This window comes from Barbus barbus (genome assembly GCF_936440315.1).
Source record: "Barbus barbus genome assembly, chromosome: 1".
Classification (NCBI taxonomy): domain Eukaryota; kingdom Metazoa; phylum Chordata; class Actinopteri; order Cypriniformes; family Cyprinidae; genus Barbus; species Barbus barbus.
Window position 1 is genome coordinate 34,876,745 of NC_136729.1, and position 24,688 is coordinate 34,901,432.

Here is a 24,688-nt window from a genome sequence, read left to right on the forward strand (position 1 = left end):
AGTCGCAGAATAAAGTTTATTGAATTCAGCTGAAAAGTATTTCGTAGAAACCAGAAATCCAATGGCGAGGTGAAAGGATTAGAAAAGAGATAGGGAGGTCTATCAACACTTCTGCAGGTCAAGGAGGTCTGTAGCATCTGCAGGAAGCTATCTGTTAGCATTCCTGCTCATCTTCTGAAAAACTGAAGAAACCTGACTGAAACCATCTTTTCTTGTTTGGGGTGTAAATATACAACCCCATTTCCAAAAAGTTGGAACATTTTGCAAAATGCAATGAATTAATTTTGATGCCTGCAAAGTTGACACAGAGGTAAAATGAAAGTGAAAAGATTAACTTTTTAAAGATAAATTAAACTGTTTTGAAACATTCCAAAATAAGCAGGTCAATCTCAGTCAGCATAGGGAAAGGCAGGACACCTTTGCTGAATGTGCATAACCTTCGAGCGCTGCTTGAGAACCCATCATGCTACTGTGTAGGATTTCGCGATAACTGTTATATCGCAATACAGTGCTATTGACGAGCGTAACCGCAGAGGAATGCAACAACCGCAGCAACCGCGATATTTCCATGTAGCATAAGGTGTCGCCCTTCTCGTTTTGTACTTGCATGTGTTCTGAATATTAGTAATGATAACAATGTGTATGCTGATTTGAACAGAGGCTCTGTACATTTGCACTTAACAAACCAAAACAGACAGCGAATGAGAGAGCAATCGACTGATCGCGTGCAATTACCTGCGTCTGCACGAGATCGCGTGCAATTACCTGCGAAATCTGTCTTAATAGCATTGACACATTGCTGGTGAGCTGAGCCTTTAAAAGTGGCACTCAAAGATAAAATGATTTCAACTTCGTGTTTCAGCAGTTTCTCTCTTCAGCGTTTTGTGCAGTTAAATGAACGGTTTATAAACTCACTCAAAGACAGTCTCTTGCCGCCACCTTGTGGCGAAACAATAAAACTGCACTGACTGACAGCCCGTCTAGAACTCGCAGGTGAAATATCAACAGAAAAAGTATCTTGTCAGTCAGATTCTAGGATCAGAACTAACTGTTTCAATGCGATTTAGTTTCAGTTTCATTAGTTTCTGAATACGACCTCGTTACATCGCAACACATACACACACAGTTTATATATATACTGCATATATATATATATATATATATATATATATATATATATATATATATATATATATATATATATATATATATATATATATATATATATATACTGCATATATATATGTATATATACTGCATATATATATGTATACATATATGCGGTAATACCGCATACCGCACTATTGAGTCACTCAAAATTACCGCGACAACCCTACTACTGTGTTAAATATAGCAACATGGGCTCAGGAGTACTTCAGAAAACCATTTGTCTCTGCATTAAGAAATGCCGCTTGAATCTCTGTTACTCAAAAACAAAGCCATTCATCAATTCTATGCAAAGATGCTGCTGAGTTCTCTGGGCATAAGCTCTTCTCAGCTCATCTCACTAATGTGTGCTGTGGTCAGATGAGTCCATGTTTCAGCTTGTTTTGGGGAAAAACAAACATTGAGTTCTCTGTGCCAAAAACAAAAGACACCATTCAGACCATATCAGCAACAGGTGCACAAGCCAACATCTGTCATTGTATGGGGTACATCAGTGCCCACGGGCACAGCATTATATTTGTTGAAGGTACCATTACATTACACATGAAGGTACCTACCATTAAGGCTGAGGCATAAATTAAAGGGGGCATAACACACACAGTTTCACCCGATCTCATGTTAATCTTGAGTACTTATAGAGTAGTACTGCATCCTTCATATCTCCAAAAAGTCTTTAGTTTTAGCATATTTATAAAAGAAAGATACAGCTTTACGATTCTTTCAGAAAACAGCCGAGCTCCTGGAGGCATGCCGTGGGCGGAGCTAAAGAGTGACAAGCACTTGAGCGCCGATTGCAACAAAACACAAACATTTGATGCAGTTTCACTTACCGTCTGCTGTTCTGAATCATGACCGGGATCTTTTATAGGTGGGACCGCTCCATCTTTCAGTATCAAACGATGTGCAAATCCAGCGTCGAACTGAGCCCTGTTTATAAAACGTTCGTCATCAAACACACTTGCAACACTCCGTTGCTGTCCCGGAAAAACAAAATGCATCCACTTTTTACGTACCCTGGGTTCTTCAGGAAGCTGAACAAGGTTTTCTTTGCCTTAAAACCAAAAGTACACTTCTTTAGAGACATTGTTCCCGAGAGAGTCTCGTGCAGTGCTGCCTAACGAAGGACGTTGATAGGTGCTCTTGCTCTCGCGCTGGTCTATGTGTGCATGGGCACGCTCTTCCGGGAGAAATGTCCATAAAAGAAGTTGCACCCTTCATTACATCGTGAAGAACCATGATCGGAAAAAAAAAAACTTTCCGAAACTTGTAAGAAATGTGGAAGTGTGTATTTGGCACAGCAATACTCTGTTATATGTCCAAATCTTTTTTTTTTTTTTTGCTTTGGCCATGTTTGAGAATCCAACTCTTTAACAGTGTAAATAACTCAACATGCTTGAAAGAGCATTGGTCCCCGCTTTAAGATTGTACAGAGGCATATGCTGCCATCAATGACTTTTCCAGGGAATTCCATGGTTATTAGAGTGAGACAATGTCAAGCCTCTTTCTGAACGAATAACAACTGTATGTTTTCATAGACAGAGTGGATACGTTTGACTGGCCTTGATCTGTCGCCTATTGAAAATGTATGGGACATCATGAATAGCAGAATAAGACAAGAATGACCACCGACTGTTGAGCAGGTGAAGTTTCCTTCCAGGAACTTCGAGCTGCGTCCGAAACACTCTGGGGAACACCTTCAGCGTGACCACGCTCTGAATATTACCTGCAATCAGTGAAAAATAGACGGGCGAGGCGTCACGGGCGGGGTGACGTCACGACCAGGAAGTATATAAGCACGTGCGGCGGAGCCGGCGTCAGCTTCAAGTCATGAAGCATGCGCTGGCAGGGATGCCGGAAGTGTGGCTACGAGACGCAGCTCTCGTTCCCTTCAGGGAACCTGGGTTACATACGTAACCTAGTACGTTCCCTTCCAGGAACTTCGAGCTGCGTCCGACACACTCTGGGGAACGATATACCAATGCTGCCACACTGACAAGTCCCTGCCTGATGTCAGGACGAAAGGACAGAAGAGCCTGGAGTGGCTGAAATGTCGAGGTCATAGAACCTAACAAATGTCAGGGGCGTGGACCACCCAGCAGCGTTGCAGATGTCCTGCAGGGAGAAACAAAGCAGGAAGCCCCCTCTTAGGCGGACCAAAGCACACGAGCAATTGGTCCGACTTCCTCCACAGGGCAGCTCTGTGGATGTGCTCGCACTGGGCACATACAGTTGTGCCTTTCCTGGTCTGGCTCCCCGAAGGGAGGAGGACAGAAGGCCTGGATTATGACCGGCTGTGGTACGACTATTGGAACCTTCGGTACGTACCCCGCACGGGGGTAGAGAAAGACTTTCGCCGAACCGGGCGCAAAGTCAATACACGACTGTACGCCTTCCCCCCGATCGCTCTGCTCCCGGGAGTTCTGGAGAGAGTGCGCCGGGACGAGGTCAGTCTACTGTTAGTAGCACCGTTCTGGCCGGGCCGAGTATGGTTCTCGGACCTGATTTCTCTCCTCGACGGCACCCCGTGGCCGGTGCCGATCAGGAGAGATCTCCTCTCACAGGCCAGGGGCACCATAGTGCACCCTCGCCCGGAGTTGTGGAAACTGTGGGTATGGGCCCTGAGGGGGCACAACTCATAGCTTCCGGTCTGTCAACCGAGGTTGTCGAGACCATCCTCCAATCCAGAGCTCCCTCCATGAGGAAACTGTACGCCTTGAAGTGGAAACTCTTCACTTCTTGGTGAGGGGACCGCCAGCTCGACCCAGTCAACTGCCCGATTCACTCCAGTTCTGGAGTTCCTGCAGGCTCATTTCTCCGCAGGGTTAACCCACTCCACTATTGAGGTCTACGTGGCAGCTATTTCGTCATACCACGCCCTAGTAGTGGCTAGACAGTGGGCAGACACCCCCTAGTTACACGTTTCCTCCGCGGTGCACTGAGGCTGAGGCCGCCTGTACGATCACGTGTCCCCACGTGGGACCTGGCTGTGGTACTGGAGGCTCTGTGCGTGCCACCATTTGAGCCTATTGAGGAGATCTCGGACAGACTCCTCACCATTAAGACTGTTTTCTTGTTGGCCATCACTTCTCTGAGGAGGGTGGGTGACCTTCAGGCCCTGTCGGCGGCCCCTTCGTGTATTGACTTTGTGCCCGGTTCGGCGAAAGTCTTTCTCTACCCCCGTGCGGGGTACGTACCGAAGCTTCCAATAGTCGTACCACAGCCGGTCATACTCCAGGCCTTCTGTCCTCCTCCCTTCGGGGAGCCAGACCAGGAAAAGCACAACTGTATGTGCCCAGTGCGAGCACTGGGCGCGTACATCCACAGAGCTGCCCTGTGGAGGAAGTCGGACCAATTGCTCGTGTGCTTTGGTCCGCCTCAGAGGGGGCTTCCTGCTTCGTGTCTCCCTGCAGGACATCTGCAACGCTGCTGGGTGGTCCACGCCCCTGACATTTGTTAGGTTCTATGACCTCGACATTTCAGCCACTCCAGGCTCTTCTGTCCTTTCGTCCTGACATCAGGCAGGGACTTGTCAGTGTGGCAGCATTGGTATATCGTTCCCCAGAGTGTTTCGGACGCAGCTCAAAGTTCCTGGAAGGGAACGTACTAGGTTACGTATGTAACCCAGGTTCCCTGAAGGGAACGAGAGCTGTGTCTCGTAGCCACACTTCTGGCATCCCTGCCAGCGTTTGCTTCATGACTTGAAGCTGACGCCGGCTCCGCCGCACATGCTTCTATACTTCCTGGTCGTGACGTCACCCCGCCCGTGACGCCTCGCCCGTCTATTTTTGACTGATTGCAGGTAATATTCAGAGAGTGGTCACGCTGAAGACGTTCCCCAGAGTGTTTCGGACGCAGCTCTCGTTCCCTTCAGGGAACCTGGGTTACATACGTAACCTAGTACGTTTTGCATCAACCAAGATTGGTTGAGATTTTTTTAAATGTATTTTTTTATTGCGCAAGCATGCATTAAATTGATCCAAATGACAGTAAAGACACTTTTGTAATGTAATTTCTGTTCCAAAAAAATGCTGTTCTTTTGAACATTTTATTAATCAAAGAGTCCTGAAGAAATGCATAATGGTTTCTACAAATTAATAAGCAGCACAACACTACTGTTTTTAACATTGATAATAAGAAAAAATATTTCCTGATCACCAAATTAGCATATTAGAGCTAGTTATGAAATTTCAAGTGACGCTGAAGACTGACTTTCTTTTCTAAATAAATGCAGCCTTTGCGAACATTAGACTCTTATTTCAAAAATGTAACGTCGTCTTATGATCCTTGATGGTCGTTGGGACTTTTTGTCTTAAGAGACCCCTTTTAGCCTTTTGACATTTGCATATAATTCACAGACCTGGCCCTACATTCTAACTATATATGGGTGCTAAATTGCCAATGGTTGTCCCCCAACTGTCAAAAAGATGCTAAACAGCTCGACTATCTGTTCTCTCCATCGGAATTCAAACACATTCCAAAGAGAATTAAATAACCCTCGGTACCAGGCCTGGCTGACCAGTGGACTACCCCCACAATTACAAGACACATAACACACACACATAGAGACATTTTCTTTATTTAGACCATTAAACAGTTACAAATGTATATGGTATATGCATGTGTTGTTTGTATGTTTCCTTATTATATTAGCCTAGTTACCACTCGTTATTCGTATTAGTAAGCTCTAAACACTCATATTCAGGTGTATGAATGTATCTCTGGTTTAATATCTTTTAGGTGTCTCTTTCTTGATGTCAAAATTATCTGCTCTTTATTCCTCAAACAATGATGTATACTATGTGATCGTGAAATGCATCATACTATTTTTACTGTACTGTGGGAACAATTACACCGATTCACCAGAACAGTCATAAAACATACAAATGAGGTGTCAAGTGGGACAAAGAAACACTTTCCCGCTGAAACTATGTGCCTTGTTATTGGTCAAACTAACCAAAATGGGTGTTACAGGGAAACCAGATAATTCTCCCACACCCAGAAGGCAAGGTCTTCTCTTTACTTTCGGTGCACTGGAGACACACATATCACCTTGGAAATCTCACCAAATCTCTGAGCTTCTGGCAGTTTTAAGTCCAGTAACTTTGTCGATTCACTTTGGACCAACCAACCCGTGGCTGGAATGACGAAGCTTTCACTCCCAAAGGAATTCATCAAGAATCTACGCATTATACATGCACCAGGACACTTTACTCAGCACCAACAAAACCAATGCAAGTAACCGCTTGTTAACTATTTAGATGCACTTCTAGGCTTCGACCTCTTTTAATTAAGGTGATGTGATTCTCTGATGGTTCTTAACATGTTGTGGTTAGCTGATGTATAAATCCTGCCATTACACTCAACTCTCTTGCACACGAGCACTCTCTCTCTCTCTCTCCATGCCTTCCTTGCGTTGGCATCTATGTTTAATGTATGTATGGTTGTGTATAGTTCGATGTTGCATGTTCCCCTGTAGTGTAGTTTAATAAACCTCCATATGTATTCACGCTTGGTTGTATGTGTCTACTGCTCACAGAACGAGGTCATTTTAACATTCCGGTTTTGTTACATGCTCTGTGAGCAATGTATCAGTAATGAAATTATTTTTTGTGGCCAAAGAAATAATTTCCCTTAGAGTCAATAGACGATTAAAACTGTCCGTACTGTGGATGAACAAATTATTTTATTGTACTATTAATGCTACAGTTAATACCTGAGGATGAATATAATTGATAACAACCTGTTATGATTAATTATGTTCATCTCACTTTGAGCTAATTTGCTACAAAAACAAAACTCCTACTGCTCCCAAATATTTTTAATGGTAGTGTATCTTGCAGTGGTATTAAAGGTTTCGACTGGTACAGATTCTGCTATACTGTTTATAAAGCGGTACATCTACAATGTATGTATTTGTTATTTTGTAGACAGTATGAGGTGAAGAGACAACCAGGAAGAGCCAAGAAGGCATGGCATGATGTGACTGGTTAAAATAAAATTAGCAGCATCATTTTGGTTGAGATCTTTGTGGTGCTTTACAGGTAAGGACAGTGAAGAGTGAGTAGTTGAGTAAAGTTGAACAGCATAATTCAAGGATAGGCCTTAATTTCAGGTACGAAGTAGATGTAAACCCAACTTCCAGTGGGGCCTCAATAAGTCTTCAAGTTATAATAAGGTATGAGAGGCCATGTTGTATTGTGAAAAAGTCATGACTGAAGGGTGTTGTTAGGCATGATACAAATTCCAGAGTGTCTTCCATGAGAAGTATCTTTCCTATGAGAAGACTTTCTTTGACAGCGTGAAGTGTGGAAACAAAGGTGAATGATGCAACATAAGGCCAGCAGGGGTCAATCATAAATCATTACAGAAATAATAAACAGTTATTTTTGTTGAAATACATCATACATGGAACAGTTTAGATTCTATATTGATTGTTTATGTTGGTTGCTAAGGGTGTTGTGCAATGATACACAAAGCCAATCAGAATCAAATACTGGAGCTAACCATTTTATAAAATCAGTTATATTAACATAATCTTAATTAAAATACTAAAATATATATAGTAAAATAAAAAAGCAGGACATTTAACTGACACCATATTTTTGCATTTATTTTTATTAGAAAATAAGTCCAAGAGGTACATATTATCTTAGATATGATTGTCTTTTAATACTGTTTAGGATAAAGGTGAACCTTGGAGTCATAATGATTGAAAACCAATGGTGTAAAAACTATTATGTTTCTCTAGCTATGCTATGTGAAGTTTTTGTTGCTGTTTAGTTTGAGTTTGGATTTATTTTACAGTGTTATTTAACTCTGATGTATGACTCAAGAATGTCCATTTATATGATGTATATTAATGTATAGAATAATAGACAAATATTATATGATTTATTGTATAAATATACATGCATACAGTGTTCATTATTTTGCATGAAACACCTTGAAGTTCAGTTATGATTTTGAATAAATCAATTGCTTATGAAAAACAAATGTCATGTTAGCACATGTCAGAAGACCAGCAGCATTGGGTAAATCTACATATTCTCATGATTTTCCATTTATGACAGTAGTTACACGTGTGTCCACATGAGTCAGATCAATTCTTGCCTTCCGGTGGTATCAATTTGTACATGCAGTTGCAGGTTCTGAAGCGACATTCAGGCTTGATAAATCACTTTGTGGGTGCAATTTAATCTATTTGCAATGACATCAGCATGCATTTTGTGCATGTATGGAGAAACGGTTTTACAGATTACAAGTTCAGCACCCTAAACAACGACAAAATGATTTAAAAAAAAAAAAAAATTCTCCATGAAGAAACCCTTGTGGTTTTAACTCAGAATTCATTAGTTCATTCATTTTTTTTCTTTTTTTCATTCATTGATTTATTTGTTTGTTCAGTCACCCATATGTTTTTTCATTGATTCATTCATTTTTTCCTCTCCCTCCCTCTCCCTAATTGTTTAGCTGACATCAGTTTGAACCCTGTTCTCATGGTCATGTTAGTCGGTTAAGATTAAAGAGCTTCAAATCCTCCTGGCACTATTGGCATGGGGTGTGGAGGGATGCGGGAAAGAGGGATGAATGGAAAAAGGGCGGGCGCTGAGTAAAAGAGTGAATTAATTTTGTCAAATCGTCACAGCAGTTTAAAAGTCTGTTTGTTTGTGTAAAGCATCTAAAAGTGTGGATTTATGTCCATGTATATGTGGTAAATATTGTAATATGTCAGAGTGTGTTTACAAAGCTATGTTTGAAATTATATTTATGTGTGTATATTTGTGTTTGTGTTGTTTGTGTGGGTGAGCGTCTGCTTTTGGCAAACTCATTGCAATGTGGGATTAGTAGGCAACGCTGAATTGTGGGGAGAAATTGGATCAGATTACAGTGAATTTTGGCACCGGATTATCTTCAATCCCTTCAGTGTATCCAAGTAGCCTGAATGAGTGTTTATGAAAGAGCATGAGAGAGAAGACACCAGAAAAAGAGAAGAGAGTTGCAGACTTTAGAAGACGTGGATTCTTATATATCCTTTTTCAGTTTTTTGCTCTTATGTTTAATATGAGACTGTCTTCATCTCACCTAGGATATCTGTCTCTATATCTCATGCACATCTCCTGCTCCATGGGTTGTGTTTTTGGCTGGTGTCAATACCAGCAGTCCTGCTGATTTCATGGCTTTTACCAGAAGCCCCTTTGCTTCATTCCACTGGCACCACGCTGTTCAGCAGAATTAACCAATCGCCTGGGTTGTTTTTTTTTTTTTTTTTTCCTAGAAGCTTGAGAGATTTAAGAGGGAAAGGCAGGGCTTTTTAAACTAAATCTCTGCTCATCATGTTAGGTTCAAATTGTCATTCCTCTGGGAGCTCAAGCAGAAGCCCATGGGGATACCTGCACATGTAAATAAAGTTCTCAAACTTACTCATCTTCTCATAATTTCCATAGTGTTGCCACTATTTCTAGTATCTAACAGAAAGCATCTTTTGATTATTGCATGCTGTGGAGCTTGTGTGTTGGTTTCTTGTATCATGTCTTAACTTAGCAACCGATTTTACTGGATGCCTTCCAGAGAACAGTGCAGCTTGAACTATATCAGAGATAGGCAGCTCTGGTCCCGGAGGGCCACTATCCTACAGACTTTCCCTAATCAAACACACCTGAAAAATCTTTAAGAAAAGTCTTTAGGCTTGCTTAAAAATTAGAGGCAGGTGTGTTTGATTAGGGATGGAAATAAACTCTGCAGGACAGAAGCTGCCCATCTGTGAACTAGAGACTTATGAGGGACCCAACTAGATGTTCCCTTCCAACTCACCTAATTTTAGTTGAGCTGTGTGATAAGGAGGTTTAAGGTGGTCCGTAAACAACATATGCTCACAATGCTAAATGTATTTTCTTGCAAACACTACAACTCTTAAATGTTTTCCGTAGGTGGGCTTTGAGAACGCAGGCACAGTGGAATTCCTGGTGGACAAACATAGAAAACACTACTTCATCGAGGTGAACTCCCGTCTACAGGTGGAACATACAGTTACAGAGGAAATCACTGAGTGAGTGACCAATTATGTAATGACATTTTATAGCTTTTTGCTAGATTTATAGCTTGTTTTGAGCTATTTTCCAAAATGTTAAGTTGGCATATGTTAAGCGTTAAATGAATAGCAAATAAAAAGCACATCATATATTTGTGTTTGTGTGTATATGCTCCATTCATTTCTCTGAATCAGAATGTCTGGAGGATATTACATGTTGCTATTATATTCTATTAGATGCTTTTTTTATCAAAGCCAATTCTAAGAAAGCACAAACATTATGTACACTGCAATTACTTCAATAGTCAAGCACTGAAGAGCACTTGTGTGCAAATATATAAATGCTGCAATAATTGCATTCAGACACTGCAGTAGCACTAAGAGTTGAGACAATCTGATAGCTGATAGCTGAATTTATTTGGTTTCTAGCTGGTTCAAGTTTGACCTGTTCTTAGGTAGACAAGTGTTTTTTTTTTTTGTTTTTTTTACTTAAAAGGATTTAACATATATTAAAAGTTGTTAAAAAACGTCTCGGTTACGTACGTAACCCTCGTTACCTGATGGAGGGAACGGAGACGTTATGTCGTGACGACATTAGGGGATTTACTTGGAAGCCCCGACTGCCTCTGATAAGAGAAAACGCCAATGAAATTTGGCTAGTGGATTTTGCATACCTGAGCCACTCCCCGTGCATACGGGTATAAAAGGGCGACAGGTGCATCCACTCATCAGGTTTTCCGCTGAGGAGCCGAGAACGTGTCCCTGGCAACCAGCGATGGTTCGAGATTGTGGCATGGGGACATAACGTCTCCGTTCCCTCCATCAGGGAACGAGGGTTACGTACGTAACCGAGACGTTCCCTATCTGTCGGTCACTACGAGTTATGTCGTGACGACATTAGGGGTCTATGGAAAGCGCCACAACCTGAACCCCGTCACGACCTTGTGGCATGCAGATGTTGACAAGCTAGCGCGTGACAGACAAATGCGATGCGAAGGTCGCAACCTTCCCGTCGCCCCAGCGCAAATTCGCTAACCTTGGTGCCCGCAGGGACCACTGAGTACATTGCTGCTGGAGATAGCCAAGCCGCTGTTCCTTTCCCCAGAAATCGGAAGGGATTTCGACCTTCTATGAAAGACTGCTTCAAGTCTTTCCTGTTTGTTGTTACAGCCCGGCAGTAACGACGGGGAAGCGAGCCTTCCGGAGAAGGGCGCTACGGAGGCCACACCCTGCCCGAAGGGAGGTAACGTGTGGAGACACTGGTATGGACTGGCCCAAGCCTGGGGCAGTGCTACATACGCCTGGACCCTGGGGCAGATCCTACCTAGAAGAAGGGAGGAAGGCTGCCAGCAGGGCCTGACAGAGCTCTGTCAAAGGGAAGACACGGGTTTACCATGAGGGAAACCGTACCGTGGATGAATACACGTGTGGGATCACCCGAAGGGAATCAGGCCGCACAGGCACCTAGCCCAGTACAGGGGCTGACCGGAGACCCGGGCAAGCTAACACCGGTACTGGGCCTGGCGTCAGACTGCTCCGCCCAGCCTGACTGCCGGGGGTGCTGGAGGAACTCCGCCAGGGTTCGCCGTCCGGGGAACTAACTGGAGGAGAGAATAGGCGCTCGTATCCCCGGGTAAGGGGGAATGGCGCAGCAAGCGTGACACCGGCCAACTCTTCCCGCCACTTACCTGTTACCCAACACACGGGAAGAGACTGGCTCAACGCGGAGACTGTAAAATCTCGCGAAGGTGTTCAGTGTCGCTCAGCCCGCAGCTCTAGAGATGTCTGCCAAAGAGGTGCCGTGCGCCAGCGCATAGGAGGAGGCAACACTCCGTGTGGAGTGAGCCCTCACCCCGAGGGGGCACGGCTCGCCTTGGGATTGGTACGCCAAGGCGATGGCATCCACTATCCAGTGGGCCAACCTCTGCTTGGAGAAAGCCTTCCCTTTCTGCTGACCTCCGTGGCAGACAAAGAGCTGCTCAGAGCTTCTGAAGCTCCGGGTGCGGTCCACGTATATGCGCAGCGCTCTTACGGGACACAGCAACGCCAAGGCTGGGTCTGCCTCCTCCGAGGGCAGTGCTTGCAGGTTCACCACCTGATCGCGGAAGGGCGTGGTGGGAACCTTAGGCACGTATCCAGGCCGGGGTCTCAGGACAACGTGAGAGTAGGCCGGCCCAAACACAAGGCACTCTTCGCTTACCGAAAATGCTTGGAGGTCCCCGACCCTCTTGATGGAAGTGAGCGCGGTCAGGAGCGCTGTCTTGGCCGACAGGAATTTCAGCTCGACTGAGTCCAGCGGCTCAAAGGGACCCCTCTGAAGTCCAGCCAGGACAATAGAGAGATCCCAGGAGGGCATCAGGGGTGGCCTAGGAGGATTTAACCTTCTGGCACCCCTCAGGAACCTCACGATGAGATCGTGCTTCCCCAGGGACCGGCCGTCCACTGCATCGTGATGGGCCGCAATAGCAGCCACGTACACTTTCAAGGTGGAGGGCGACAGCCCGCGCTCCAACCTCTCTTGCAGGAAAGAAAGCACCACTCCAATCGTGCATCTTCGGGGGTGCTCCCGCCGAGAAGAACACCAGTCCGCGAACAGACTCCACTTCAGCCTGTGGCAGGCCACTCAAGTCTGCCGCGTCCCATCCAGGAGCCGCACATGGCGGTTCCACAGACCTGGACGCGGGTGCCGTATGGTGCCGAGCCCCTGAGAAAGAAGGTCCTTCCTCAGAGGGATGCGCCAGGGAGGGGCTGTCGCGAGGGGGGTGAGTTCCGGAAATCAGGTCCGGGTGGGCCAATATGGCGCAACCAACAAGACCTGCTCCTCGTCCTCCCTGACCTTGCACAGTGTCTGTGCGATCAGGCTCACTGGGGGAAACGCATACTTGCACAGAGCCCGTGGCCAGCTGTGTGCCAGTGCGTCCGTGCCGAGGGGGGCCTCGGCCAGGGAGAAATACAGCTGGCAGTGGGAGGACTTGCGGGAAGCAAACAGGTCTACCTGAGCTTCCCCGAATCGACTCCAAATCAGCCGGATCGTCTCGGGATGGAGTCGCCATTCTCCGGGGAAGTGAGCTGTCGTGAGAGCGCGTCGGCTGCACGATTGAGCTCCCCCGGAATGTGGATGGCGCGCAGCGATTTGAGCTGTGACTGACTCCAGAGGAGGAGATGGCGGGCGAGCTGTGACATGCGGCGTGATCGTAGACCTCCCTGCCGGTTGATGTATGAAACAGCCGCAGTGTTGTCCGTGCGGACCAACACGTGCTGGCCTAGGAGCAGTGGCCGGAACTGCTTTAAGGCCAGATGCACTGCCAACAGCTCTAGGCAGTTGATGTGCCAAAGCAGTCGAGGCCCCATCCAGAGCCCCGAGGCTGCCTGCCCGTTGCATGTAGCGCCCCAGCCCATGCTGGAGGCATCTGTTGTGACAACAACATGCCGGGACACTTGTCCTAAGGGCACCCCGGCCCGTAGGAAGGCAAGGTCCGACCAGGGGCTGAAAGAGCGGCGACACGATAGCGTGATGGTGACACGACGTGTCCCGCGGCGCCATGCCCATCTCGGGACCCGTGAGTGTAACCAGTGCTGAAGTGGTCTCATATGAAGCAACCCGAGCGGCGTGACTGCGGCTACGGATGCCATATGCCCCAGGAGCTGCTGAAACTGTTTCAGCGGAACCACTGCCCTGCCTCTGAAGGAACTCAGGCAGTTCAGCACTGATTGGGCACGCTCGTCCTAGAGACGTGCCGTCATACTCACAGAGTCTAACTCCACACCGAGAAAAGAGATTCTCTGCACAGGGGAGAGCTTGCTCTTTTCCCAGTTGACCCGAAGCCCCAACTGGCTGAGGTGCCGGAGCACCAGGTCCCTGTGACCACCCAACTGTTCTCGCGATCGGGCCAGGATGAGCCAATCGTCGAGATAGTTGAGGATCCTGACGCCCACTTCCCGTAACGGGGCAAGGGCGCCCTCCGCCACCTTCGTGAAGGCACGGGGAGACAGGGAGAGCCCGAAGGGGAGGACCCTGTACTGCCATGCTCGCCCCTCGAACGCAAACCGTAGGAACGGCCTGTGTCGAGGGCGAATCGAGACATGAAAGTAAGCGTCCTTCAGGTCGATCGCTGCAAACCAATCCACGGAGTGAACTCATCTGCGTCAACATCTTGAACGGGAGCTTGTGTAGGGCCCGATTCAAGACTCGCAGGTCCAGGATTGGCCGGAGGCCACCGCCTTTCTTGGGCACGATGAAGTAGGGGCTGTAAAACCCCTGCCTCATCTCGGCTGGAGGGACCGGCTCGATTGCACCCTTTGCCAGAAGGACAGCAATCTCCTCGCGCAGGACAGGTGCATCTCGGACTGCCACCGAAGTCTCGAGGATGCCGCTGAACCTGGGCGGCCGCCTGGCGAACTGAATCTCATAGCCGAGTCAAACTGTGCGAATGAGCCAGCGAGACGGGTAGCGCAAGCCACGCCCCCAGATACCGTGCAAGCGGCACCAAAGGCCCAATCGACGTGCCCGCAGTGGTGCAGCGAGGGGGAGTAAGGTTGGATGGAACAGAAGCCAGTGCGTTCTGACTCATCCCCACAAAACTCCCTAAGTCCCCGGGGGGACTGGCTAGAGGTGCGCGGGGAGGCATCGCGTCCCCAGACCGCACTCTCTTGGCCACTGGCAATATGGGTCCCGGGTGAGAGTGAGGAGGCATTGCGTCGCACACTGTCAGCCCGCAGACCTGGGAACCCGGAGGAAAGGGAAATTGCTCTTTCTTTGACAATGTGGGTACCACTGGCCCTTGAGCCAGTGGCGGAACAGAAACCACAGGATTCTCCACCCGGCCCTCCTCCGGGGGAAGGAGCGACGCTAGCCTCGTCGTCTCCTGGGAAAGAGCAAATTCCTCCATCTCCGGGTTGTGCGCGTCAGGGCCGCTTTGTCGTCTTCCTGGAGGACTTGGCGGCCGGCTGAGGCGCAGGGGGCGCCGCACTCCTGCGAGAGGCTCGACGCACCGGCCTAGGTGACGACTCAGCACGGGGCGGAGCAGCTCTGGAGGACGCAGGAGGGCGCCCACGGCGACCAGCAGACTGGGGCCTGGCCCTTGGGCCAGCGGTGGCAGCTGGAGCATCCCGCCGTTTAGGGAGGATGTGCTGAATTGCCTCCGTCTGCTTTTGTACTGCCGAGAATTGCTGGGCAAAACCCTCGACAGTGTCGCCAAATAGCCCCGTCTGGGAGATGGAGGCGTCGAGAAAGCGTACTTTGTCGATGTCCTTCATCTCGGCCAGATTGAGCCAGAGATGGCGCTCTTGGACCACTAACGTGGACATCGCCTTCCCGAGGGACCGCGCCGTGACTTTCGTCGCCCAGAGAGCGAAGTCAGTCGCCGTGCGCAGCTCCTGCATCAACCCCGGGTCGGGACTACCCTCGTGCATTTGTTTTAGTGCCTTGGCCTGGTGAACTTGCAGGATGGCCATGGCATGCAGGGCAGAGGCGGCCTGGCCCGCAGCGCTGTAGGCCTTGGCGGCGAGTGCGGCCGTCAGCTTACAGGCTTTGGACGGGAGACGCGGACGATTCCTCCAGGTGGCGGCGTTTTGCGGGCACAGGTGCACCGCAACTGCTCTCTCCACCTGGGGAATATCCACGTACCCCCTGGCCGCCCCGCCATCGAGGGTAGTGAGGACGGAGGAGGGAGACGAGCGGCTTCTGGCCGAGAAAGGGGCCGTCCACGACTTCGTCAGCTCCTCATGCACCTCCGGGAAGAAAGGCACCAGGGCAAAGTGCGGCCGCTGGTCGCGTTTTTGCGCCGATGAACCAATCATCCAGCCGCGAGGGCTCGGGACTGGGCGGTCTGTTGGCCTCCAGCCCGATACTCACGGCTGCCCGGGCAAGCATGGCCGTCAGCTCTGGGTCCGGATCGGCAGTGGCGACAACACCCGAGGGGGGCAGCCCCGCCGATCGTTCATCCTCAGAGGACGAAAGCCCATCCCCCGATGCCGCGATCGACATCTGATCCTCGGGCGGCGCACCGAATGAAATGCTGGCGGCCCCGTGAGGCGAACCAGCGAAATCACTCGGGAACCGGACGGAACAAGCGCTGCGGGAGGAGTAAGAGGTCCGTGGGGGCGTGCCCGGCGGAGAAGCTCTTACTGTCACCCTCAGATCTCCCAGAGCGCCAGCCGGCGGTCCTCTGCTCGAGCCAGAGAGACCGGGACGGGTGGCGGCAGAGGGTGCCAATCCTTTCAGAAAGGAAAGGCGAGAACGCAGCGTTGCCATGTTCATACGCCCACAACAGGCGCATGACTCATCCACAAACGCATCTTCAGCGTGCTGGATGCCCAGACACTGAAGACAACGCTCGTGACCGTCATCAGAGGACAGGAAGCGACCGCAACCAAGAGAACACGGACGGAACGGCATCTTTAAAAAGACGCGAACCGCCCAGTGTTTTAGAAATTTGCTCTTTCAGGTGAAGTGCCCAGGGGAATCGCTGCTGCAGGGACACCGCTGTCTGCACCGTAACGCCACCCAGGAACAAACTTCGAGGCAGACGGCTTTGTGGAGATCTGATCTGTTTTGAAGATTTCTCATCCACTCGGCTCCGAAGCAAAAATCTGATGAGTGGATGCACCTGTCGCCCTTTTATACCCGTATGCACGGGGAGTGGCTCAGGTATGCAAAATCCACTAGCCAAATTTCATTGGCGTTTTCTCTTATCAGAGGCAGTCGGGGCTTCCAAGTAAATCCCCTAATGTCGTCACGACATAACTCGTAGTGACCGACAGATAGGGAACAATAGTGCTAGAGTGTGTTCGAATATTGTTGTAGACAACGATGGGCCTTTGTCAATAAGTCAAAAAGGTCAAAAAAGATAAGAGCCACTGCAAAGCAAATTGTAAGGAAGCACAAACATTATGTACACTGCAATTGCTTAAATGGTCAAGCACCGAAGAGCACTTGTGTGCAAATATACAAAATCTGCAATAATTGCATTCACACCCTGCAGCTGCACTCAGAGTTAATTTACATGGTTTCTAGCTGGTCTGATCTTTACCTGCTTTCAACCTGGTAGACCTGTGGTTTTTTTGTGTGTTTTTTATGTTTATTTACAAGGAATTTCCATACATTAAAATAAAATAAAAATAAAAGAAATAATAAAATAATGCTAGATTGCATTTGAATATTGTTTTAGACAATGTTGGGTCTTTGTCAATAAGTCAAAAATGTCAAAAAAAAGTTAAAATGGTTGAGAACTGCACACTGTAAAAAAAAAAAAAAAAAAAATTCCATAATATTTACAGCAAAAAAATGGCAGCTGTAAGGGTATTACATATAATATTAATACGTAATTTAAAGAAATAGTTTAATTTAGCTCAAAGGGAATAATTTATGATTTTATAGGGATTTGAACAGAATCGGTATTGCGGCGATTCACTGCTCGTATGACAAACTCTGCACTGGATATTAAAATCCCAAATATAGTGAAAACACTATTAAATAGCACAGTAACGAAATTGACAGATCAAGGCATTAACTTGTGAGCAGAAAACACAAGATACTTCTCTTTTAAAATATAAATCAGATTTTATTTATATAAACCTAAGACATAAACTAATCCAACACATGAACACAAGCATTCACACATTCACACGTTGCAGAAAGAGAGAAAGTGAGGAAAGGATGAGTTTAAGAGAATGGAAATGTGAAATCCCAAGTTTACAGCAATATGTTCAATTGCATAGACCTGAACAACCATCAATCACTTATTTAACCCTCGCTTTGAGTTTCTCAATGAGGCTAAAATTTACATTAAAGTCACCAATTCAGAACTTGGAGGCATTGCTTGCTTGCCTGTGTTACGGGGTTTCCTTTGTGTCGTCGTTGCAGACGGGGTTCCCCGAAGTGTCTGATTGGCTGGAAGTTCAGTAGTCTTTGAAGCGTTGGGCGTTGGCTGAACATGCGGAGTTGGGTCTGCTGGAAGTTTAGTGCAGTCGAAGCTGGACTTTGTATCAAACTTACATTAACACACGAAACTCCACGGAAAGAAAAGAAACTAAAGTAAAAGAATAAAATTAAAAGGATGTGACGAGACTAAGTTGTTTTCTTCTCATTATGGCACGTGGGCCAGAAGATAAGAAGTGAGAGAAGTGAGAAGTGCACAGCCAGAGAGCGTGAAAGAGCGTAAAAGAGCAAAAGGGTACCAAGAGAGAGAATTTTACGATGTCCTGAGTTTTTAAACTCGGCTTCTAGACCGTCCCATCTGGATGTCTTGACCAATTAGATACTGTCCTTGCTTGGGGTATTGCTTTGTTTCTCCACCCCTCTAATAAATCTGTTCATTCAGAGGTCTGAACTTTACAGGCTCTTGCAAAGTAAACCTTTTGATTTCCATAAGACTATGATGCATTTGACAAAGAATTGATTGGAAGAAACATTTAAAGCATGCATTTTCAAACTCATAGATACTAAACATGAATTGGAATCCCTCAGCTATTCAATAATGATTAAAAAGACATACATATTATTTGATTAAAACATGATATGTGGGTACAACATAAAAATGTCCTTTTAGGATGATTTTATGTGCATATGGAGAAGAAAGTCTTTGTGCAGTTCTAAGGAGAACGAAGGCATGTTCTTTAGACAAAGGAATGTTGGTTTGGACTGTCTTCTATGTGTGGAGACCGGCCCAAGAGAGAGTCTGTAGCTAGTGATTTCCTATCACAGGTTTACATGTGAACATCAGTCTTGATTACTTGCAACAAATTTGACAGTCTCCTTCTTGAATTGGAATTATCAATAAGTGTTCGTTTGTCTCAGTGTTGCAAGCAGTTTGGTGAAAGAGGCTCGCTGGTTAGGAGGCAGGAATCCGATTTATGGCGTTGTCCTGTTACAGCTTTGAGGCCTCTCTGCATTCCAGCTCCTCAGGTTTCAGTGTTCTGATGCATCTTAAAATTGTCTGATTCAGTCTCTGATATCCTACACAGCTGTGGTTGCCAGAAATTTACCGTAAAATGTTTTAGCAACATTTTAGGTTTTACGGATTTAATATGGATAAACCATATTTTATTAACTGATATAATGTTATAATGCCAACCAATTGAAATACTAAAGTCTGATTAGTACCTTTGTAATACACTGATAACCACCAAAAGCAGGTGGTGATGAGAAAGTCACATGCAGCTTATCACAAGTAACTTTTCCACAAAGTCAGAAGGAAAATACTAACATATATACTGTAGAAGGTGCGCAGTGTCATTCACACAAACAGTAAACACCATCATGGTAACACACATGAAATTATAGCAATAAACATCAATTTAACAACATTATATGTAACATACAACCCTAATGTACACAATACTAAAAAAAAACTAAGAAGAAACGAAAATGTAACGCAGGGAATTCTGGGATTGTCAATTTGTGTTTTTTTACTGCAAATTATACGTTCCTTTTCACTTACGGTAAAACTGTATTTTACCATAAAATTAGATTTAATGTCCAATACAGTTTTTCCCAGACAGCGTAAGCTGTTTATTTTCCCTTTTTATGTCAAATCAACAAACCTAGTAGTGCTAGTACTACTGTACATACATTAGCACTAGTGACAGTTCAGTACCAATTTTAATGGCCAGCGAGTCCTGGAAGAGATTCCGTATGTTCAGTTGATGTGAATGTGATTCCTAAAAGAAGTCAATCATAAACTGGTTCCTGAAAACAGTGAATTACTTTACACAAGTAAATGATGTGTCGACTGTTTTTGAGTGGTTATTTGATGTATGTACTTCAATGGTTCCACAAATAATGTAGGCCAGAATATCACTAGCGTGTGAAGACATTCAGCATGCTTATGAATTTGCATCCATAAGTAGGCGCATGTGTTTGCAGACTGTCATAAAGTACAGTGTCTAGGATAAATGCTTGTCTGCCACCCCACCTTGAGAAGTTGGTCAAGGGGAGAGAGAGATGGTAGGAAGAGAGAACATGTGTTAAGAACAGCATGTGTAAGAGAGAAAAAGAGTGTGAGAGAGAGGAAGGAAAAGGAAAGAGGCGTTATAAATAGCTCTCACCTCCCCTGATAACCTATGAGCTGCTCCATAATGACATAGAGATGAGCCCGGTCTCATCAGACACACACGCACACACACATACACACCCATGCTGACAAGCACTCAAAAATTAACGCACTGATGAGTCAAATGATTGATAGCACTTCTTTCATTCTTCCTCTACACACATACACACACACACACACACACAAACGCATCTTTCTGTTTTCCATCACAACGTCCTCACCACAGAAATGGAGTCTCATACATTATAGATATCAGAGTTGTCAAGTGTAGTTGACAGTGCTGCTTTGATTTGGCTCTCATTGCGTGTGCTGCCATTGTAAATTTGCAAAAGTTTTACTGAAATATAATATAAGTATTAAGTCTGTCATTTGTATGGATATTATTCTGCCTCCTTTACATGGGAAGATATAGATGTCTGTAATGCAGTCATATTTGTACATGTTATTTGTACAATTTTTGCTGCACAAAGTGTGTGTGCATGTCAAAGATAATAATATATTCCATTTTATACGCTAATGTGATCCATTCGTTGTGGTTTATGTTTGTGTTTACTGTTTAATGTCATAAAGTGTGACTGTGTTTTTGATTTGATACAAACACTGTAATTTCTTTTGCATGCTTATTATAATGAAAGAAATGGAAATGTGGTTTTAGGGGAAAGACCTTTCTATATTATTTTTTCTACACTTTTATTTACTTTACGGTAACAATCTATCCATCTATTTCCTAGTTCTGTATTTATTTGTTGTATACAGCTGTGTACTGGGTTTTTTGTTCCTGTTTTTATTAGCATAAATTGTGAGTATAGAGCTATAAAATGAATGTGGATAGAGAAGACTATATTATTTGTTTGAAAACATGATGTGAGTATTTCATTTTTTAATAACACAGTTATCGTCAATGCTGCTGTTGACTCCCCTAGTTTGAATTTCTACTTAAATATATTGACTTTATATTTGACATCCTGGCACATCTCAGCTCAGATTGAGACATCATTGAGATCTCTTCTAAAACTCTAAAAGAGTTAGAGATTATTGGAGCATTTTTATCAGCAGCAAGATGCTGAGAAGCAGGAGACTTACAGTAAGTCTCCAATTTCTCCACATTTAATCTCGTTAATCTGTCTGGGGAAACCATTAAGATATCTTGTTCATGATTAAGCACAATTAAGCACATATTCCCCCTTAATTCTCATTACTGTAATGCCAGCAATTAGTAATGAAAGTAGTCCTGCCCAGACACAAATATTTGTTTAAAGTAAATTAGAATCAAGTACAAAAAATACCAATAACATACATTTTACTTATCAGGTACTACCAAAAAAAACCTGTATAATTTAAATAATTTATCATTATTTCCTTTCACATTAAAATAATGAGGACTGTCATGGTCCTAAGTATTGTATTATATTTCTCATGATTTTGGAGTGAAATATGTCCAAGGTTTTTGTGCTTATCTGTGTGGATGTTTATATGTTGTAATAGTGTTTGTTTTTGTGCAGGCGGATATATGTGTGTTCTGGGCAGCCCACCACATATTGAGTAATAACCGTTCAACAAAGTCTCTAAATTGCTGCAGTAGATCTTTATTTTGGGTTGTGCTGTTTGAGACGGAAGAGGACAAAGAAACAAGGATAAACTGCAAAAGAGCCTAAAAACTAAGAGAAATAAGGTTGTAGAAAGGCTAAAGTCAGAAGTGAGTGAGGGTTTTGGTGACCCAGGACCAGAAAACCTATTTCACCTTTCTTTCTGACATTAATACCCTTATCAATCTCTGTGATTTAGTTCACAAACTTTCCCTTCCCCTTTCCTCTTCTTTCAGTCTCCTTCATGTTTTTCTTCCATTTCTTTATTTCCCTATCCTTCTGTCCAACCACTTCTCTCTGTCATATCTCTTCTCTCTCATCCTCTCTGGCTTTTGTTTGGACTCCTCTTTCTCATCCTTCATCTATCTTGTCTATTTTTTCCCTGTTCTTTCTTATCAGTTTGTTTTTATGTTTCGGTTGCAGGATTGAGGTAAGCAGCTGCTTATATGTGCATATTATTATGATATGACTGGCTGGATTAGATGAACATTCTCCTCCCCAAACAATCATTTCTAACATCTTTTTTTCCAGCTCAGTACAGCTGACAGTGAATTTATGTTCGTAAAGAGGGAAAAGTGCCATTGAAATGTTTCATCATTTGTTGACACATTCTTCGAAATATGAATTGAGTCTCTGTTCTCTGATTGTGATTGGTTGCTCTACTGAGGTTCATCCAGTTCATATTGATCCTTACCTTCCTTCCCCCAAACTCTTGCTCTAGCATCATAAATCAAAGCACAGAAATGACCTCAGAGGTCATCCTCCTCTGACACTCTTCTGTGCTGATCCCAGACCAGTTTTACCGTCTCTGCTGTGCAGTTTGGACAAATTAAGTTATTCTTAAATCAGGATATAAATGGAAGCCCTAGTGGGATTGTATTTCCTTTAAAATCTTTTGGAGGTCTGTAGAACAGTAGCCGCTGGCTTTATGTGCTTAGGGCATTGCAAAGAAGGATTTCATTAAATGTAATGGCTCCTGGTGGACGTAGCTCTGCGCTGGAGCTTTACCCTCTACTGTTTTTATTCGTATTTTTGTCCATCTTTTTTTCTGAAAACATGCTCTACAATAAACTGAGGTGTTGCTTTTTAAGCTTACACAACTTACTCTAGTGTGGTGTGATCAGGGTCTTTATGGCTCTGTGTGTGTGTTGTTATTTGCCATTTAGCAGACATTTGTCATCCGAGTACACTAATTGTAGAAATGGTTCCCCTAGAGCAGTCAGGTTAACAGCCTTCCTGAAGAACACAATGATGACAGAGCAGAATCTCAGTAAGTCTCTGGGGTGACCTTTACTTACAACTCCACATGCAACCTTTGGATGTGCAGGCCATTAGGCTGCCGCTTTTTCTTTTTTCTTTCTTTTCTTGTGGGTATTTTCCAGTAGTTTTAGACAGATGTTTCAGCCAATATTTTGTTTTAAATTACACATTTGACCCTGGACCACAAAACCAGTCATAAGGATATATATATTTTTTTTAATTGTGATCCTTTGAGATTGTACATCATCAGAAAGATGAATAAATACGTGTTAGGATATTAAAATATTTAGCTGAGATACAACTGTTTTAATGTCTGGAATCTGAGGTAGCAAAATTTAATAAAATATATTGAGAAAAATGCCTTAAAAGTTGTCCAAATGAAGTTCTTAGCAATGCATATTATTAATCAAATATTAAGTTTTGATATATTTACGGTAGGAAATTTACTAAATATCTTCAGAAAACATGATTTTTACTTAATATCCTAATGATTTTGACCCATAGAATGTATGGTTGGCTATTGCTACAAATATACCCATGCTACTTATGACTGGTTTTGTGGTCCAGGGTCACATTTTTATTTTAAATTACTCATCAGCCAAAGCGAATCGAAAGCAGGGCTTTGGTTTTGGTTCTTCATTAGTTTGCTCTCTTTAGCCCGATTTGGTTGGTAATTGTTTTTTTATGGGGACGTAAGTTATTTTCAACATTTAGGGGTTAGCCTGTTATTTTATTGCTGTCTGAATCCAGAATCGCTGTGTTTTTCTTCCACCACTCGTGTAAAATTCCCTGGCTGAATTACTGTTTTTTTGACGAACACTGATATTTTAATTGCCGTTTGAATCCACATCTATGAGTTTGCAAGATAGGATCAATGCAAAATTCACTGTTTAAATCCTTTTTGACCACTGCTGTACAGTAACTATTACACTTTGCTGTAATTTGCATGCATATTTATTACTGAAATTGCTGGAAAGTATTTGCAAGAACCATATTTCATAACTGCTCCTCCCCAGTGAGTGAGAGCTGTTGAGAACAAAAAGAAAGAGAAGAAAAGCACATACACATTTGAAATGCAACAGTATACAATACAATTATAAAATATGTTTTATATACAATTATAAACACAAAATATAAACCAAACAGCTTTATGTTTACCTTATAAGAGGTTGCATTAACATATTTCTGCTAAACTCTACATTTGTAATCCATGATTTTGAGAGATAGAATGCAAGACAAAAAAAACATTTCAACTATAGCATGTCTATTTTCCTATTTTAAAACAGGAGATTGAAATAATCAAATTATAAATAAGATATTGTTCAATTTTAATGTATTCTTATTATTCCAAGCATATGACATTTTATTTACAATCATGGGACTGACCACTTGAGCTTCTCCACTATGAATAAATTGCCATCCGAATCAATGAGGTTTATCACTGATGTGTCATGTAAATTTATTTTTACAGATGTCCACATGAGATACAATAACGCCCGAATAGGGCTTTTTTTAACAGTTCTATGTGAAAAATAGAAAGGCTATGCTATAACAGTTGTAATAAATGTATAAACATTGTAAACTTTAACAAATCC

At 44.3% G+C, this 24,688-nt stretch overlaps 1 pseudogene across 1 annotated transcript in view; it reads left to right on the plus strand.

Moving 5' to 3' along the window:
- The window catches only part of LOC306870258 (pyruvate carboxylase, mitochondrial-like), a 373,186-nt pseudogene that overhangs the window by 86,793 nt on the left and 261,705 nt on the right, over positions 1–24,688 (plus strand). The window contains exon 11 of the transcript in view: positions 10,095–10,213. The product of the transcript in view is annotated as a pyruvate carboxylase, mitochondrial-like (transcript). The remainder of the gene's footprint in view (positions 1–10,094; positions 10,214–24,688) is intronic.